Consider the following 20,472-nt stretch of genomic DNA (forward strand, 5'->3'; position numbering starts at 1 on the left):
TATGCCTTGTTTCATGTGTGAACTTAGCCGTAGCATTCATTCATGTTACATTAGTAAATTCTTGAAGTTTGATAGCCTGAAAATTGTACATGGGTCTAAACGGGAACTATCACCTTCCTGTCTGAACTTGTATTTTTTATATCTGCCATTGTAATCTGACTCCTTTAAGAGTTGTGAAGTTCCATAAAGTAAATATAACTTTAGCCTGAGTACCAGTTTTATAATTGTGCTCTGATTTTAAGTTGTATCCTAATGTTTATACTTTTCTGTAGTGTGCTGCATGCACAAGTAACTGCTCTGCGTGTATGTACTGGAAATGCCTTTTGAAAATGGATGCTTCATGTGCAAGCAATTGTTCAATAAGCAACAAATGATGTTTTTGCTGTATACCTCTTACTAAAGAAATAACTTGTTTGATGCATATAATTTACTTTGTCGACGGATAAAAATCACCTTGCCCTTTTAGCCTGCTTCATTATTTTTGTCTTGATTCTGTGTGGTAGAATTTAGTTTATTCACAGTTATCTCTTTGGAAGGTCATTTTAGCACAAAATCATAAAATGTTTACTTTGCACACCATCTATTTTCTGTGCCTTGGTCATTTCTGTATGAGGACAAACACTATAACTGCTAAGGTACACATGTAATTGGCAGGAGAGGCCTGTATGTGTGTGTGTGTTTATAGACACACACACACACACACACACACACACATATATATATATATATATATATATATATATACATATATATATATATATATATATATACATACATATATATATATATATATATATATATATATATATATATATGTAGACACACACACCTAACATTTTATTGTGCTTTCTTTGTTTCTTTTTGTGGGGTACCATTGGTCCCCCAGTGTCCCAGTGGAGAGCCATTTAAACATAAGTGATTCACTTGCACCCTATTTTTCCCTCAATGAAAAGGCTTCAGAGTAAAGAAAAAATATTCTTGACATTGCAAGCAGTAAGATTGTCGTCCTCTCACAAGATGATCAACATGTGTGCTTGTAATGGACAAATTGTACCCAGGGATTACCTCGTTCAGTGTTTGTGTTTGTACCCTTAGTATAAACTTAAGTTTCATGATGCTTAAAGTTTAACAAGGTTTCTTTTTTTTAACATGATTAAAAGAAGTTTATCAGACTGAAGAAATGTTTCAGGTCTCTTATAAACCATGCAGGAAATACATTTCCAATCATAGAAAGTCACCGAAAATGGGAGGAGGGTGGTAGAGACTGAAGAGGGAGGTAAGAAAGATCCAGAAAGTGTAAGAAAGATTTTTATTTTATTTTTATTTTATTTAACATTTGTTGACCGGGAATGTCCGACTAGGTTCCACAGAGCCTGTTTTCAGCGGAGGCCTGGGGAGAAATGCTCTAGATGCATGTCTTTGGAATGTGGGAGGAAACCGGAGTACCCGGAGGAAACCCACGCGAACACAGGGAGAACATGCAAACTCCACACAGAAGGCAACCCAGCCGAGAATCGAACTGGAGAACCTCTTGCTGTGAGGCGACAACGTTAACCGCTGCACCACTGTGCCGCCCAGAAAGTGTAAGAAAACAGAACAAAAAAAAAAAATCTAAAGAGGCAGTTATAAAGTTACAGAAACTGGTGAGGTGCAAGTTCTCTACCAACTTTTCAGAGAAGGGTATATCTACTTTGATAGCTGTTAAAAACTGGAATTTTGCAGCCAGTCACAAAGGTTCCCAAGGAACAGTCTCCAACTTGTGCCTCATACATTAAAAATCAAATAAGTGCCTGCACTGTTAGGCTCATCATATTCACCCAGAATCATTTCTGTATTTGACTGATTTTAATGGGTGGTACAGTGGTTACCTCACAGCAAGAGGTTCTCAGATCCGATTCTTGGCTAGAGTGCCTTCTGTGCAGAGTCCGCATTTGCATGGATTTCCTTCGGGTGCTTTGGCTTCCTCTCACATTCCAAAGATGTGTGTGGAGTGTTTCTTCCCAGGCCTCCCCTGAAAATTGGCTCTGTAAAATAAAATAAATAAAATATTTGATGTCATGTCAATTTTCATTCTATCCTCAACCTGTGGGTTCTGTTCTTATCCGAGAATTCTGAATCTCAAGCTACCAGCTTGGTTTCTCAAATTCTGTTAGTAGCCAGATAATCCATGCTCTTCCCCAGTCTGATGCATTCTGCTGTCATCTCATAAACCATCTACATAGAAGCTTTAAGTGGAAGAGATTTATGCATTGGTTCTCCAGAATAACCTTGATCCCTTCTCGGCTCCAGTTCATGATATTCTTAACTTTTTAGCCTTACTTTTCAATGAAGGATCTTCAGCTTCCATGATCAGAGTTCAGTTAGCAGCGATATCCAGTTTTCATGTTGGTTCTCAAGACTCCTCTGTTGCTTCTCATAAGCTTTGTAAAGCCTCTTCTTTTAAAACCGCCCTCCAAAGATCATATTCCTCCTTGGGACCTCAATTTGGTATTGCAAGCAATTACTCAATCCCCCTTTGAACCAGTTAATGATTGTGATCTCAAGTTCCTTATCATGGAAAATGATTTTCTTAGTGGCACTAACGTCTGCTAGAAGGATCTCCGAGATTCAAGCCTTATCCTGTAAACTGCCATATTTTTTTTTCACAAAAAGAAGTTTTTGTCAGAACCAACTCCTCATTTCTTCATAAGGTGGTTTCAGAGACCAGTATTAACCACTATATTAACCTGCCGGTGTTTTTCCCCAACTTGTCTAACAAGAGTGAATATTGTTTACATTTGCTGGATGTTCGCAGGCAGTAGAGATTTTCACAGAACAGAAGAATTCAGGAAGTTTGAACAGTTATTTCTCTCCTTTTCCCCATACTAGATTGGGAAAACCTGTGAATAAAGTTACATTAGCCAGATGGCTCACTGATTGTATGTCATTTGTTTATTCTTCGTCACGCATTCCTTTGACAAAAATCTTTGAGCCCATTCAGCTAGGGCCATGGCAACCGCAGCTGTATTTCAGTCTAGAGCTTCCATGGGCAAGTGCTTACTTATCCTGGGAAAAATTCACCTGTAATGTATTTAAGCTTTCATGATTTTCGTCTCGCGAAAATAGATCTCGATTATATGATGATCGACTTTTCAAAGTAGATACATATGTATATAATTTTTCTACAGTTTTAGAGAGAGGTGATAGAATAGCAGGTAGGTCTGAAGTTGGCTAGGTCTGAGGAGGAGCCACCTTTGTGCAAATGAATAATGCATGATTTTTTCTAGAGACAGAGGGGGACATAATTTTCTGTAATAAGAGTGGCTAATTAACATGGATGTTTGGTAAGCAGCGGCTTCTGTGGCTTTTTTGATGTACTCAGTCAGGAGGAAGATTGTCAAGCGCTGTAGTGGTGGGTTTTAATTTAAGGAGAAGCCTTGTAATAAAGGAGGTGGAGACATGTTTGATGATGAAAAGAATGTTAGATGATACTGTTGGTTGAGGTAATGGTGGATTAATGGGAAAATAGTTTGAAGTTGTCATTTTTCATGTTATCCTCAATGGATAGGTTCAGTTCCGATCCCTCTGAACTGACATGGCCGCTTGCTAAAGCTGGTGGTAACCAAAACCCCTCAAGCTTCCCCTGTACCCATAATGCAACTGGTTCATTTCCTCAGGTCTCGTTTGCTACTGTAAGCTTCAGACGTGGTTTATTGCCTACTCTCAAGAGTTCCAGTTTAGTAATTTTCTGTTGTCTTTTAACTGATATTTTTTTCCTGTTTTTCATCAAATCTTCCTTTTCTATGTCTATTGTGTCCTTTTTTGCTGTTTACCTCTACTCTTTTTACTTACTTTGTGTACTTCTTAGGTTCCTGGTGGGAAGGTTGGCATAATGGTTAAGGTGTTTACCTTACAGACACAAGGTGCAGGGTTTGAGACTCACAGTGGGTAATTGGCTAGGCTTAAAATGGCCCACAAGAGCAGTTAGACTAGTACTAATCTATGACTCATTGTTAGTAGCTTTCCCGCTACCCTTTGGTAACTTCCCCATTACCATTGCTGGTATTTCCTTTTCATTTCTACAAAACAAAAAAGGCTCCATCTGTTTAACTATTCTTTCTTTCCCTATTTTAGGTGTGTGTGAATTTCTGAGTTTATGCAGTTTGTGGCATCTTCTTCCTTTCCTGCTTTAGTATGGCAGAGGAAAAGCAAGGAAAAGGAGAAAACCCGTGTGGGGTTAGAGATGTGCGAAGTGCTCTCACAAGATCCCATATTTGGACCAGCACTCGCTATGTGTTTTCTGTTTAGTACCCTACCATTTACAAGGAGATTGCTCCATTTGTCATTCTTTTAGCCAATGGGCTCTAGTGGAGCATAAAAACAAGCTGATTTTGAAGGGACTGTTACCCTCCTCCTTCGGTGAGGCTGTTTCTGGGTCATTGTCCAAGGATCCTTCCGAACACAAATCCAGATCTTCCAAATCATGTCCAGCTTCCTTGACCTCCTCTTTCAAGTATTAGGAGGCAAAGAAACTGAGTTCTTTGGTGCTGATACCTTTGTCAATTCAGACTGTTAAAAAATGTTAGTTGTTTGTTCCACCTGTTTTGTCGGAACCTTCATCTCAACTGTGAGTACTGACTGTTTCCTCAGTAACATTTTTAGAAAAAGATATTACCTTCAACACCGTCTTCATTGATGCCAACAAAGGAGTTCATTACAGTGCCTGGGTCCAGGTATTCCCCATCCCTCAACCCTTTCCCAGATAGGCCAACTTCCCCTTTCCTGGACTGTCCTCCAATGAAATCCATTTTCAGAAGCATCACTGAAGAAGAGCTGGTGAGGAAGATAATTTGGGCACAAGGTGTTACTGGATCTTCTAGGCCTCCTACGCTGATGAGTCAGGGTCCTTCTACTTCCATCCCTCTAAGCACCTTTCCTCCTCTGATTTCTACAGTGAGTTCAGAGTCCTTGGTCCCGAGTTGTCCGGCGCCAACTGTCACTGTTCTAAAGTCATTTTCCTCATCAGCATTGATTGCATCCCTGAGTTCTCTGGCTCACTCTGAACTGGAGACTTCACAGAGCTTGTACCCATCCTGTCTGTTCCAAGGAGTTTGAATCAACCCATTTTTTACAAGAGTCATCTCTTGGAGCCTCAGCATGGATTAGTTTGGCTCTGGCTTCCACCTCAGGAGAGCTCTGCCCCTGTTGGGAGGAGACTGCAGTGTTAAGTTCTGCCTTTTCTGGCCCAGACTCCATTCCTACTGTGGGTGGACCAGATTTGTAGGCAGTGGAGAGGGCCTTGTCTGTTCCAAGACAACAGTCAGTTCCACCCCTCTTGGAAAAGCCTCCCAAGTCACTCCTTACCAGAGTCTCATCTACTTCAGCTGGGCAACGGGTGTCAAGGCCTCAGGGACCCCCACACTTGGGAACTTCCTCTTCCGACATCTCCTCAGAGCATCCCATAGAGGAGGTTCATTGGAAGGGAAAATGTAAGAGGAAACACATTATATTCACATGAAGAATTATACACTGAGGACTCTGTTTTTTTGAGGAGGGCGAAGGATCCTCACAGTCACCTCCTGATGATGTCTCCTTTGGAGACATCCTGGAAATTTTGAAGCAGAGAGATGATTGGCAGTCCCAACAGTCCTACATTGGAGGAATCTGTGTACCTGCAGACCTTTGACATCTGACCATCTACCTTCTGGTTGACCCCACTCGGTGATGAGCTCATTTTGTTGATCTCTAAGCGGGCATGGAAGTTCCCTGATTCTGTTGAGGTAATACCCCGGAGACCATACAAGATCATAACTGCACCCTCAGACAAACCCTTCTGGACCAAAGGCTTACTGGTAGATGCCATGGTTGTAGCAGCAGCCACCAAGAAGGAACTGGCAGATGAAAGTTCCTATTCATCTTCCTAATATGGAGTCTAGGATGATGGATAGGATAGGGAAGCGAGTTTATGCTTTGATCTTTTCCTTACGGTCTTTATTACCTGGCATATTTTACTAGGTTGCAGAGGGATCTGATTAAAGAACTTTTGGATACCCTCTTAGGAGCCATTTCTGACAAGGTTCGGGACTTGGTAACTTTGCAGTTGGCCACCCTGACTTCCATTTCCAACTCGTCCATGAGCCTCATCTCTCATGCAGCTGAAAAGACTACAAGAGCCATCGGTTCAGGTGTAACCTTAAGGAGAACACCTGGGTGAGTTTGTGTGACTTTGCAGAACCCTTCGAGTCTGTTTGTCAGTACTTCCATTGATGGCATGTCCTTGTTTGGGCCCAAAGTTAAACACACACTCACTAGGTGTGAAAAGGACAGAAAGACTCTTTCTGCGTGCATTTTTCCTCCCCTCAGAGACCCTTTTCAAGGAACCAGCGGACGGGTGGAAAAATGTGGTTCAAAGAATCCTAAGGGTCCTTTCCCGACATACACAGTGACAGCTCCCTCAGGGGTAAAGGGGGAAGCTCCAATGGTAGGCATCGCCTTAGTGGCAGAGGGGGTCCACAGAACCAAGATTTCCGAGGTTCATTTTTCAGTAAGCCTTTTCATTGCTTCGGAAAGGAGACCTGAGTGCCCCCCATTGGAGGCAGTTGGGGGTCATTTTTCCCTGTTCCAGAGAGCATGGCTACAAACGACTTCAGAGAAATGGGTGCAGGAATTATATCCAGAGGATATATTATTGCCTTCTCGCTAACCCCCTCCTTTTAGAAAAAATCCTGGATGCTCCACTCAGTCAAAAAGATCAAGCCCTGCTGGAAATACAAAAGCCGCTAGAAAAGCGAGTCATCCAAGAGGTCCTTCAGACCAGATAGGATCTGGAATTTGCACAAGGTTCTTTTTAGTGCCAAAATGACAGGGGACTGGAGATTTATTCTACATCTCAGCAAACTGAACAAATCAGTTAATCGAACCAAATTCTGGATGGTCACATTTCAGTCTATTCTTCCATTGCTGGAAAAGAATGACTAGATGTCCTCCATAGATCTCCAGGATGGGTACTGTCACATACAAATGTATAGGCGATCCAGGAGATTCTTGCACTTCGGCTAGGAGCCAGTCACTACCAATTCAGAGTGCTGCCCTTTGGTCTCACCACAGCCCCCAGGGTGTTCAAATGCATGGCAGTAGCTCACTTGAGAATGCACAGATTCCGTGTGTTTCCATACCTAGACGAATGGCTCCTTACTGCTACAACCAGGCATCAGTTCGTAGATGCCAGACAAAAGGTTCTTCAAACGTGCTCCTCCTTGGGAATAGCTGTCAACTATGAAAAATGTGATCTAGATCCAACCCAAGTCCTAGAATTCATAGGCGCCATTTTAAATGCAAAAACCACCTTAGCCTCTCTTCCTCCATAGCGATTACATTCAGTTTACACACAGGTTATGAGCATAATCAGCAAACACAAAGTGCCAACCAAACTAATCCTCCAAACTTTGGGCTGCATGGCAACATCAGTAACTCTTGCACCCCTGGTCAGGTATCATGTAAATTCTTCAGTGGTTACTTGTGACACAATGGTCTGTACTTACCATCCCTTGTCCACACCAATTCCCATCAGCAACATTTGCAAGAAAGATTTAACTTTGGGGCAATCATTCAGAAAAAATTCTACAAGGATGCTTTTTTTGCCTCCCCTCAGCCCAAGCCCATAGTTGCCACGGACACCTCCCTGCATTGGGTGGTGGGGGGCATTGCAGTGGAAAGACAGTTCAAGGCACTTGGTCCCTAATAGAGGCTGTATTACACATCAGTGTACTACAGATGAGCGCAGTGCTCTTAGGCTTGCAAGCCTTTCAGGATGCTCACCCCTCTGGAACAATTAGAATTCGCAAAGACATGTCAGTAGTCTGGTATATTAACAAACAAGGATCTTATCCACTATGTCGAGAAGCCCTGAGAGTGTGGCAATGGATGATCTCATCAAACCACTTTCTTGTAGCAACATGCATTTTGAGCAAGTCCCTTGTGATAGCAGACTGATTAAGCAGGTCCATCCTTCTACCTCGCTAGTAGTCCCTCGATCAGAAAGTGTTCGAGAGAATTTTTCAGTCATGGGTCTAGCCTTGCTGCGATCTATTTGCCTCTCCCCTGAAAAACAAATGCAGCAGCTATTTTGCCCTGATCCCCCCAATGGGGGAAGACCCGAGGGGGGCAGTCTTGTCCATGATTGGCCCCCTGGTCTCCTTTATGCCTTTCCACCAGTACCTTTGATTCACAAATTTCTCTAGAAAGCCATCAGAATGAAGAGCAAAGTCATCCTCATAGCCCCCTTTTGGCCTCAACACTTTTGGTTCCCCTTCCTTTAGCCTCACCTAATCAAACAACTTTGGATATTGGAGCCACTTCCAGATCTGCTGTCCTACCCAACAGGCATGGTACACCCCAATGTTCACAATCTCAAGCTGATGGTTTGGTATCTCCACTTCCAGTAGTAGCCAAAGAACCGATGCTTTCTTCCTCTCTTGGGCGCATTCTACTGTCGTCTCATAAACATTCCACTCAAAAGCTGTATTCTGGCAAAAGGAAAAAAATTAGTATGTTGGGCCCTACAGAACGACATTGACCTCTTTTCAGCCTCAGTTCATGAATTCCTCAAATTCTTGGCATTCCTTTTTGAGTGATGCCTCTGCCTCCACCATTAAAGTTCAACTAGCAGTCATCTCCAACTTACATATTGGTTTTAAGACTCTTCTGTGGCCTCACACAAACTCTGAAAGGATGTCTTAGCAGAAACGTCTCTCTTAAGAAGGACTTGCAAAGACCCTGCTCCACCATGGGACCTCAAATTGATTTTACAAGCAACCCCTCAACAACCATTTGAACCTGCCCACACTTGTGGTATTAAGTTCCTTTCCTGGAAGAGTATTCTGTTAGTTGCTCTTACTTCTGCCAAGAGAATTTCAGAGATCCAAGCCCTTCATCTAAACCACCATATTCTGTCTTTCATAAGGACAGATTTTCACTCAGAACCAGCCCTTCGTTCCTTCCAAAAGTGGTTTCTGAGATCAACATCAATGAATGCATTAGTTTGCCCATTTTCTTCCCCAACTATTCTAACAAAGAAGAGTATTGCTGACATTTGAATGTGGATAGACAGATACATTTCTACCTACACAGTACAAAAAAATTTCAAAAAATTAGACCAGCTTTTTGTCTCCTTTTTACATACGAAATTGGGGAAAGCTGTATCCAGTCAATCTAGCAAATTGGTTGGCTAGCTGCATTTCCTTCATATATTTTAAATCTGGTATTACTCTTCCAAACCCCCCAAAGACTCATTCTACTAGGGCTGTAGCTCCATCAGCTGTCTTTCAGGTTAGAGCTTCCATGCATGACATATGCGCAGTTTAAGCTTGACTTTACAACCACAGTCGAACTTTCTTGAGGTTTCTATCAAGTTTGTCTTCACCATTGACCCCTACTATAATGTTGTCTACTATGATAGCACATGGAAAATCAGTAAAAATTTGCTTCATTTATTTTATTTTATTTACTTTACATTTGTTGACCGGGATAGTCCGACTGGATGCATTTCCATTTTCAGCGGAGGCCCGGGGAGAAAAGCTCCAAGGGTAAGCAGATACAGCATTACATAATACCAGCATTACATATTACAAAAAGGCTATTTACAGTGTTTACATAAGTAAGCAAGTTAAACAAGTTCCACAGGTTAGAGTTAATCCTGAGCGTAAGTCAGGATTAAATTAAATTACACAGTAAACTGGTTAACAGATTTTTACACATTCTAGAGAGAGAGTTAGCCAGGCTTGATACATTGACATAGCCAGTTAAGTGCCAAATGTTGTTTGAGTCTAGTTTTAAATTGACCTAAGGTAGAAAGTAAGGTAATGTCAGCTGGAAGAGAGTTCCAGGGTCTACTGGAAGAGAGTTCCAGGGTCTACTTACAGAGTTTGCAAAGAGAGAGTCACCAGCTGTGTTATTAATTTTGCTAGTCTGAATTAGTAGTTTGTTAGAGGATCGAAGTGGTCTAGGATTGTTATAGGGGGTGATAATATTTTTAAGTGCAGGAGTATTGTCCGGATTATAGAGGATTTTATAGGCCATAATCAGTTGGTTATACTGGATTAGGCTAGGTAGTTCAAGCCACCCAAGCTGATTTAGATTGATGCAATGATGTGTCCTAAAAGGCAGCCCAGTGGCAAACCTGGCAGTGTGGTTGTAGCAAATTGAGAGTTTGTTAAGGACAGTCTTGTTTAAATTCGGGAGTAGAGGGGATGCATACAGAAGGGTTGAAAGAAGGTGAGAGCGAGCTATGGCAATTTTAGCTGGAGGGTTTAGGAAGGCTTTTATTCTGTAAAGTGCCCCTAGTTTTTTTATTGATGATTTTGATAGTTTGGTTAACATGTAGGTCGAATTTTAGATTATTATCTATGATGACACCTAATAGTTTTATAGAGGGGTCAGGGACATTATTTTGCCATCATTTGAATTTATGGTAAAGGTGAAAGCGGTAGACCTACGTGTTGGTGAAAATAACAGCATTTTAGTTTTTTTTGGGATCTAGGATCAGACGACATTCAGAAAGCCAGTTTTCTATTGTATTAAAGGTGGTCTGGGTAGCTGACCATAACTCTATTGGAGATGTGGCCGAGCACATTAGAGTAGAATCATCAGCATGTTGGATACAGCTGACTTTTGGGATGACAGTATAAAGGTCGTTAATGAAGATGGAGAACAGCAAGGGGCCCTAGTATAGAGCCTTGCGGTACTCCAAGGGTGTTGGGTAGCAGATTAGAGAGTTTGTTTTGCCAGAGGACAGCCTGCTGTCAACCATTCAGGTAGGATTGAAACCATTGAAGGGCTCTAGTTGAAGGGCTCTAGTATCTAGGCAGAATGTTTGCAGGGTGTGGATTAAAAGTTGGTGATCAACCATATCGAATGCCTCTGAAAGATCCAAGAAGAGGGCTGAGGATATATAATTATTGTTGCAATTATGGTTTATGATGTTGGTAAAGGCTAGGAGGGCTGAAGTAGTGCTGTGATGAGGACGGAAGGCATGCTGAGTGTCTGCCATAAGGTGATTCTGGATTAGGTGGTGTATGAGTTGTCTATGAATATGTTTTTCCATAATCTTTGCAAGTGGAGAGAGTATAGCTATTGGCCTATAATTGGAGAATTCAGTAGAGCTGCCTCCTTTGAAGTGGGATTACATAGGATATTTTCCAGATATTGGGAATTTTAGCTTCTTCTATGGTTCGATTGATTAGTATTGAGATGGGGTAAGCAATAGTATCAGCTGATTTTTGTAGGTACTCTGCAGGGAGTTGATCAGCAGAAAGTGTAGTGGGTTTTAATTTTTTGATCAGGGTACGGATAAGTGAAGTGGCGACTGGTTGGAAGCTGAACGCGAGTAGGTTTCTAGGGGTGGTACTTTCAGGACCAGGGGAGCTAGGAGGTAGTTGGCTAGCTAGGGCTTGAATTATCTCAGTAAAGAATTGGTTAAAACTGTCAGAAACATCTTCAGGGGTTTTATCAATAGTAGCAGCAGGGATTGGGGTTGACGTTTGTCCAGGATGTAGTAGATTATTTAAACCTGACCAAAACTTCTGAGGGTTGTTTTGATTTACTGTCTGTAAATTATAGTAGTATTGTTTTTTGTCTTGTAAAATGGATTTTTTAGTTTCGTTCCTGGATTGCCTGTATTTAATGTGATCTTGGGGGTCTTTAGAAGAATGCAATAAAGCCCATGCTTTGTTTCTAAGGGTAATTTTGAGTTTAGACTCTTTAGAAAGCCATGACACAGATTTTGCCTTTGCTCTTTGAACGAACAGGTGCATGCAAATCAAGGATCTCAAGGAATTTATTGTTAAAGTATGCTACTGCTTCCTCTAAGGGGAGGTGTTTTAGAATATACCAATTATGTGAGTTTAGTTCTTGTTAGAATTTAGCAGGGTCAAAGTTTTTTATTGTTTCTAACCTTTCTGAGTAAGGGTTGTTGGGAATTAATGGCTTTGTGCTTTATGACATATGTGAGAAGGTGATCGCTTAGGCCATCAGGGAGGGTACCAGAGGTGTACAATTGGGGGTGACTATGAGTACCCAGTCAAGTATGCTTTCTTTTTGGTTGGGTTTACCTATCCTGGTTAGGGGTGGATATGATTTGTGTAAATGCATGCAGGTTAATATGGGTGGCTGGGGATTCTGAGGAGCAGGTGCCCCAGTCTATGTTAAAGTCTCCAAGTAGTAGGGTTTCTTGGGGGTAGTGACATGATAGCCAGTGCAGGATATCTTCAAGTGTAGATATATTGTTACCTGGGGGAATGTACATACAGATGATATTAATGCATTTATTTTTATTAAGTTGCAATTTGGTGGCAAGAATCTCTGAGTTATTAATCTGAGGTGGTTGTATTACATCTATGGTGACATTCAACTCAGATTTATAGAGTACAGCTACCCCCCCCCCCCCTTCCTGGAAGCACGATCCAGCCTATATATGTTGTACCCAGGTGGTAACACTTCATTGTCTGTAGTGTTAGGTTTTAACCAGGTTTCAGATAAACAGAGAATCTCAGGGGAGTGGACATCCAGAAGTGCATGCAATTCATGTACCTTGTTATTAATGTTTCTAATATTGAGATGACAGGCTAGGAGAGAGTTAGTTGGCCTATTAATTGTATTCATCACACATTAAAATACTTCACTGCAAAATTTATCCCAAGTGGCATTCTCAAAAATATGTATCTACCAAAGTGGTTAATGATGATTTGTGATGCAGCGAATTTGGCAAAAGAAACTTTTTGCGTCTGAGACAGAAAAATCAGTGGCATTTGGCATGAGGGTAGCTATTTCTTCTAAAGTGCACATTGGATGATTATAGGTCTGTAGGACTTTCTTACTAGGCGTCTTCCAGTTCATACTTTTTATAAGCCTGTTCTTCCAAAGGATATTTAACTGATGCTTGAGAAACCTGACATTTTTGTCTTTTAAACATGTAGCCTCAGGTGCATTTAATCTCTTGAACTGGAAAACCTTGTTGAGTGGTTATTATGAGAACTAGGATGATTTCTAAATTGCAGGATTCATGTCAAGCCCACTAACCTGCTCTTTCATTAAGAAAGGGTATGTATTAGAACAAACTGTCCATGTCTAAAGCAACCACTGAATCTGATTTAAATCCGTCTATTTAACCAGCCTGTGTTTTCCATGCATATTCTAAACTTGAGTAATTTCTCCAGAGGTGTCTGGTAACTTCGAAGCAAGTTGTGGCTGCAAGAAGTAACCAGTTTCTGGACTATATCAGTTAGGGGTTAACTTTGAGATTGTTACAAGTTTTAAATGAATAACTAGCCCTAAACTGGTGCACATGCTAAGTAGCTGTCTTGTGGCAGTAGTCTTCTTTAGAATGCATGCAATACCTGGTTTCGTAAAGAGCTGTAGATATGGTTGTCCTTGGTTGCAGACAACTACTTTCTTGGCAATACATGTCATAATAAACACGTGTTGTTGCATAAGTGCAGTGACAATAAATGTAAGCTAAAGAAACACCCTGCATCTTTGCTGCAGACACATTTGTAGCGTTTTCCTAACAACATTTTGTATCATGAGCATTTATGTAATGTCTAAATTTGTCATGTTCACAATTAATGATAGTGCACTACGTGTAAATCAGACATGCATACATTACTCAGCAAGACAGTGGGCACATGTTGCCTTTTTTAGCTTCTAGGGGTGAGGTGAATTTCAGTGATCTGCATTTATTTAGGTAGGAGGCTTTTATGTTAATATAAAATTTAGTTAATAGTTTTAAAATTCCATTTAAATACTTACATTTCTGCGATCATGCAGTTTAAATGTAAATTGACAGCTAGCTAGTATCAAGTAGCATTTATTTTATTTCCATTTGTTAACTGGCATAGAACACTTATCCAAACTGGATCATTTTCAGGTTCTCACTGGAAAAATACACCAAGCAATGTTAATACAGATCAGTTATGATCAAGGAAGAGCATACAGTATTTTCGGATGTATTACAAAGTTTACTCCTTTGTGTACACATAGGATAAAAATGTAATCCAGACTGTCTCAAATGTGTAACAAATTACAAATTCAGATCTGTGTAAACCCCCCCCCCAAAAAAAAAAAAAGAAAAAATGGTGCTAGCTATGTCTCTGTCAAGATCTACACCTGTTTCAGTTTTAATACTTTTTATTGAGAACCAAAATATGCCATGAGGCATTCCATATAAAGGTATTATAACTAAATTTGCAGAGTGAGAATGCCAGTTAAACAAAGTTTTTGTGTAGATGGCATGCTGCTGACCATTTATTAATAGTGAAATATTGCCTGCAACAACACAAATCTGACTTTGACATGGCAATGAGGCTTAATAGTTGCAAACTGCAGGTTAGATGGATTGTCACTTAACTTTAAAACTTTGTGAAATCATTCCTTTGCATAGAGTAATTTTTCTTTCTTTAACATTTGTTAACTAGAAGGTGGACTGGTCCGAGAACTGTTTCCAGCCATGACTTGAACCATTAGGCGAGTACAATATGAAATAGAAAAGATCATGGTGTAGTACATCTCATAGTGTCATTATCAACAGTGGAGGGATTATACTGTTGTACGTATGTTAGAACAACGCACCAAAAAGCAGAAAAGATTGTATAAATTTGTATGTGCCATAGTATAAATATCAACAGAGGAAGATCAGATTGTTGTGCATATGTTACTACAGCACAGCATAAAGTAAAGATCATTACAGTACAAATATCAATAAAGGAATATAGCGCCACTGAATATATGTTAGACAAGACAACGGATTCCATTAGAAATTGTGAACATTGAAAAGTTCAAGCCTCATATGGTTGGCACCATATAAGCGAACATTTGAAAGCTTGCAGGTTTCAGTGGAGATCGCCATAGGGAATATTTCCCTTTACTTCAATGTAGTGCGATCTCGGAGTTGGTGAATTTAAGTAGCGGGGTGTGTTGCCCCCCTGCCTGGAGCATTTAGGTAAGACACTTGTTTTTTAATTTTTTTTATTATTTGTTCGAAGTTTTAAAACTTCGCTCATGTGGTGTTGATCATATGAGAGTCGAAATTTTTAAACTTCGAGCATATAATATAGACCCCAAGACACCATAAATATTCCAGCTTACACGCACACACATGCACCAGTTTTTGAAAGCAAAAGCAGAAAGTTGTTTTGACATGACTTCCCTAAATATGTAGAATTCACTGACAAATAAAAAAGGAAGTGCCACATAAGTCATAAATAGGGAAAACATCAGTAAAACCAATATGAAGCCATAACATTTAATAAACAAGACTTAGTTTGTGAATGACTGAGCAACTTCTGTCCCCCATTTTGTAAAACCTAGTAATACAGATGCAACCTTATTATAAAGGATTGTCATCGTTCAAGTAATAATGAAAATGGGAAGGGAAAGGGCATTATCCCATTCAGTAAAGAAACCTAACATTGTTTCTGATTTCACAGTGGGACTGGGACTGCTTGGATTACCTGTTTTTTTTTTTTTTTCCTAAATATGCATTCTTTCATTGTCTTGCCTGTGACTGTGCACAGCACATCACCTCCCATTCTGCATTTCTTTTAGGTTTCAGCTATGTCGACCTCCATCAGGCAACAGTCGACTAACACAGGCAGAGCAATGATAAAAAAACGGTTGCTTCCTCCATCCACCCAACCAGCTCCCTTAGAAGTGCTTTTTATACTTGCCTAAAGTAGCAGGAAGAAGTATTCTGCATAATCACCTTATTCTGTCCCTGTAGTAGTGCTCCTAAACACTGACCATAGCCCTTTATAACTAATATTTTAATGGAGGCTTATGCTTTGACCATAGCCCATATAACTAATATTTTAATGGAAGCCTATGCTTGCTCAGTATAAACACTGCAAGCTGTGCAAGTTCTAAGAAATGAAACGTAATGTATTTTTAAGTTAAATTAAAAAGCTATAAAACAAATGAAAACTTTTGAAATATATTTAAGACAACATTGGAGGAGCTGCCAGGCACTAGGGCACAAAGGGATGCATCCCTGTGACACAGGAGAATGAGATTTATTTAGTGGCCATATCACTGGAGAAGCAAAGCAGGGAAGGGGTGTTGGCCCACATGCCTCTCCCAGAGGGAGTCTGTGGGCTGTGTGCACTCTGAGGCGCACAGAGTGATGCGATGTCCTTGGAGGAAACTGGAGAAACCCCTTGTACTGTCACGGGGAGAGGGCAATGCTGCTTAGAGGGAATTCCCCATGGGGAAATGGGAGAATATTCTCTGTGGACAGCCCATTCCATTGCTGTTTCACAGCTCCTTACCAGGAGTACTCAAGGTTAGTGATGGGTAGAAAAATTAGGAATAAAACAAAAAAAAAACCCTCAAACCACCCTAATGGCTATCTGGATGACAACCCCTCTCAGCTAGCTGTGGGGAGTAAACCTACAAAAAAATGGAAGGCCTGTAGCACAAGTGAACCCTGGTCTTTTCTCCTATATGAATATCCATATACAGCTAATCTTTTATGTGGGCATAACAAAATCTTGCTCTAAAGATAATCTGTAACTTTTTCTAAATTTAAACTAGGGAAGAAAGTTACCAAACACATCCACTCCAAATGGGTATCCTTGATCCAGTGTTTTCTCTTCCATCACTCCTCATCTGGTTGCTGTTGGATCCAGCGCTGCAACTTTTAGACATTTGGATCTAAGACTCAGGCTCCTCCCCTCCCCAACTCAGTTCATCAGATCACATTTGCTGTGTGAATGCTTCACATGAGGTCCTTGACTCAGTGCTGGTTTTCTGCTTTTTTTTTTTTTTTTTTTTTGTCAGATAAGTGATTATTCTTTGTCTGGATTAACTGAACTTGCTCCCCCTTGATAGTTAACTACATCCTTGCTAAGCTTAGCTCCTTCATTTTTCTTTGAAGAATGTTGTCCCCCCCTTCCCATTCTTAAAAAAATATATATAAAGTATACAACATATATATATATGTACATATGTATCTACATATATGGGATCATAGAACTTTTGTTATCTTTACTGGTGGTTATATAACTTGCTCATGTCTGACAAGTCTTGGGCTTTAAAAATGTAGTACTTGTGGCCATGAGGTTCCTCCTCAGGATGCGTACACTGTGTGTTTGGTTGCTTCCCACCTGGGTAAAGACTGTTCTGCATACCCAGCTTTTGGAGCTAGGTCTCTCTCGGACTGAAAGTACAAACTTGTCCTTAAGGGAAGTCTTCTAGTCACAGCAAGGAGAAGTGACCCCCATCTAGCAAGAAGTTGAGAGACAAAAGCAAGGGAGACAAACCTATACAAAAAGCAAAAAAAATCCTCTAAAGAAAAGTCTTCTGTGAAGCATTATGAAAAACTGTGAAGACGTCTCCAAGCCTTTGTATCTGCTGGTTATGACACAAACTTTCAGAAATTCCAGATCTGATTCCTTTGTCAGAACCTTTCAGGATCTGGCCACCAGCTCCACCTTTTGTGTCAGTCAGTTCCTGGCTCTGATCCCCTATATTCCAAGGGAGGTCCTTTCATTCGTCCACTAGGCTGTCATTGGTGGCTTCTTTCTTAAGGTGTGTGTGTTCTTTGAGCAGCCTCTCTGAGGATGATGGAAATTTTTGAGGATCCAGATTCAGTTAAGGGTCCTCCCTGCACCTCCTACCATTGGAAGGTGAGGAGACCTCCCTTGCACCTGTCTGTTTCTGTTTCACTGAGCAGATTAGTTTCTCTTTCATTGAGCAGACCACTTGGGTGTGTTTGACTCTAACAATATGTCTTACTCTCTTAACTCTGACAGCACTGGGAATAAACAGGTTCTGGAGCTGAGGAGCTGACACTGATGTAGGTGTGGGTAGGGATCAACTTTGAGTCTCTGGGATCCTTCCCTTCTCTGCACTTCAACTCTCGACACTGGTTCTGGTGTCTGAATGGGTCTTGAGATGTGCTCTTGGAGTCTTTGAATCTCATGGGTATGACCACAGGACCAGTTTTGGCTTTGGTTTTCAAGGCTTTTTAAAGAGTTCTGTCTAAGTCTAGACAGAGAGAGAGAGAGAGAGAATGTTTTCCTGTTTGGAACTGTCCCAGTCTGTACTGACATCTTCAGTTCCTCCTCCTGTTGCCACCAGGCAGACAACTTCCAGAGGCCTTGAGACAGTTCATGGTGTGGACTCAGAATCTTCACTGGAGCTTCCTGCCACTGAAGTACATAAGAAGCACACTTGTAAAAAGGAGGCATTTGGAATCCTCCTCCCTGAGAAGCCCTCATTGTGTAATGATTTACATGAAGGAGAGGGTTCCCCTAAAACCCTCCATGGAAGATCTCCTTTGGCGACAATTTAGAATTATTGAAGTGGAAGGGGGAGGGGGTGGTCCACTGATGCCTCATCCAGGGCAGAATTCCTTAAGGCCCTCAGTGCTTGCCCATCTCCTATATGGTTAGTCCCTTCCAGCAACGAACTTGTGAATTTGGTTTCGCAGTAGGCTCGGAAGTAACTTGACATGGTGAAACCAATTCTTCAGAAACTAAAGAAAATGTTGGTCTCTACTAAAGACAGGCAACACTGGAGCAAATGTCCTGTGATGGATTCCATTATGGTAGCAGTGGCGACAAAGAAAGGGCTTTCAGGGCAACATTCTACTGTCCATCCCCTAACAAGGAGTTCAGGGCATGTTAGATGTTAGTTAATATTCTGCCTACATTGTAGTAAGGCCTTTAGAAAAAACAGACCCTTTCTTTATCTCCTTCTCTGCTGTCAAGTAATGAGATGATGTTTCAAATGTTTTCCTTTGAGTATATCATCTTTATTTACAAAGCAAAAGGTTTATCATTGCCTTTCAATCCTAAAGTTCATTCTGCTAGACTATTTGCAACTTCAACAACTTTCTTCTCCAGAGTTCTATTAATGATATTTGTACTTCAGCCACTTGGTCCATTGTACATACACTCGTATCCTATTACAAATTAGATTTGCAGTCCAAGTCTCTTGGCTTCTTTTGGTTCCACCATCTACTGGAATATCCTTCCATGGGACCTGCCAGGGTTTTTGGTAGTCAAGGAGAGATGGAAGAGACAGCATCAGATACGAGAGTTATGTACTTATCATAATGCTTGATCTGTGTTGCTGCCTTCTGTCCTCTGCGTTCCCTCCATTTGTCTCCTTGACAGCTTATCACTGGTCCTGGGCTACCAACTGACCTTACTGGAACTTCCTTGAACCTTGTCTTAATCATAGTCTCTGACTGTATTCCTTTTCCCTATGCTTATGTCCATATGCTTGTTTTATTACCATGGGATTTTACTGTGTGTTAGGGAAGCAAACTTGATCTAAGGTATTGAGTTGATGGAGGGGAATTATTGGTAGGTGGAGGAGCCCGAGTCTTGAATCCAAATGTCTAAAAACTGTCAGCGTCAGATCCATACAGATCAGTTCAGCTGAGGAGGTTGGAAGAAGGCAGCACGGATCTAGCGTTTATGATAAGTACTCTACTTTAGTTTTTCTTCTGTGAAAAAGCACTCACTGTACTAAAGCACTGTCACTGTTTGTCATTTTTCTTAATTCCACCTTGTATGACATTTGTACAGTAGTAGTACAGCCCTCCCTGAATGCTTTTTCAAGGCAGTTTGAGATTTCTATTGTTCATAGGTTCTGGACTTTTTTTTTTTTTTTGAGGCCACAGTTGTAAAGTGTTGTTCTCATGAGTGACCACACAAGAGGATTGGTTAGGAACACATTCTTAGGAATCAGCAAAAGTGGGTCTTCTGCTCTCAGACATGAAAGTCATCTATTTACTATAACAGGCAAAGGTATTATGTAGATTGTGACACACTAGGATGCACAGTAACAAGCACCGTCAACTGTGATAAGGCAGTGGATGACAAGTTGTTGCCACCAACTTACAGTAACTATAGCAGTATTAGGGCGGGGTTTTAGAGTTAGGGATGGAGTTTTAAGATTATGGAATCGGGTTTTAGGATTAGGGGTTAGTTTTGAGAGGTTACGTATGCCAGCCTACATTGGGTAAGCTAATGGTCATGTGTGTCATGCTTGCTTGTCAGCTGCTTCAGGCTGCCAGTCAAATCATCATCACTTCTTCTTTTTCCATACCTGTATGATCTAAAATGGTGTATCCTAATCAATGTTATCACTGCAGTTGATGGAGAAAACCCATCTTTGGTAACCATCCCTTCTTCCATTCAATCCCTCCATCTCTCACACTCCTTTTTTTTTCATTTTGCCTTTTCCTTCTCTTCTTTTCTGCCTTTATTTTCTTATTTATGTATTTCATTTTTTTCTGTCCTAGTAATTTAATAGCTTTTGTGCTGATCTCTGAAACTGGAGAAAGAGCGAGACAGACAATTTTAATACAGTGACCATGTATCCTACATCAAGAAGATAGCAGTAACCTGCGTGGTTGCATCACAACCCACTCCTTATTGACAGGGAGCTTTTAGCCTTGTTTTTCCTCCCTTCTCCCAAAGCTAGTATGTA

The 20,472-nt window shown here is 40.8% G+C and overlaps 1 protein-coding gene across 1 annotated transcript in view; it reads left to right on the forward strand.

Moving 5' to 3' along the window:
* LOC122803999 (extended synaptotagmin-3-like) overlaps window positions 1–20,472 on the forward strand; it is a 454,360-nt gene that overhangs the window by 327,145 nt on the left and 106,743 nt on the right. The gene's annotated exons all lie outside the window — the stretch shown is intronic.

Source organism: Protopterus annectens, chromosome 6.part0 (assembly GCF_019279795.1).
Source record: "Protopterus annectens isolate FY-2018-M chromosome 6.part0, PAN1.0, whole genome shotgun sequence".
Lineage (NCBI taxonomy): Eukaryota > Metazoa > Chordata > Ceratodontiformes > Protopteridae > Protopterus > Protopterus annectens.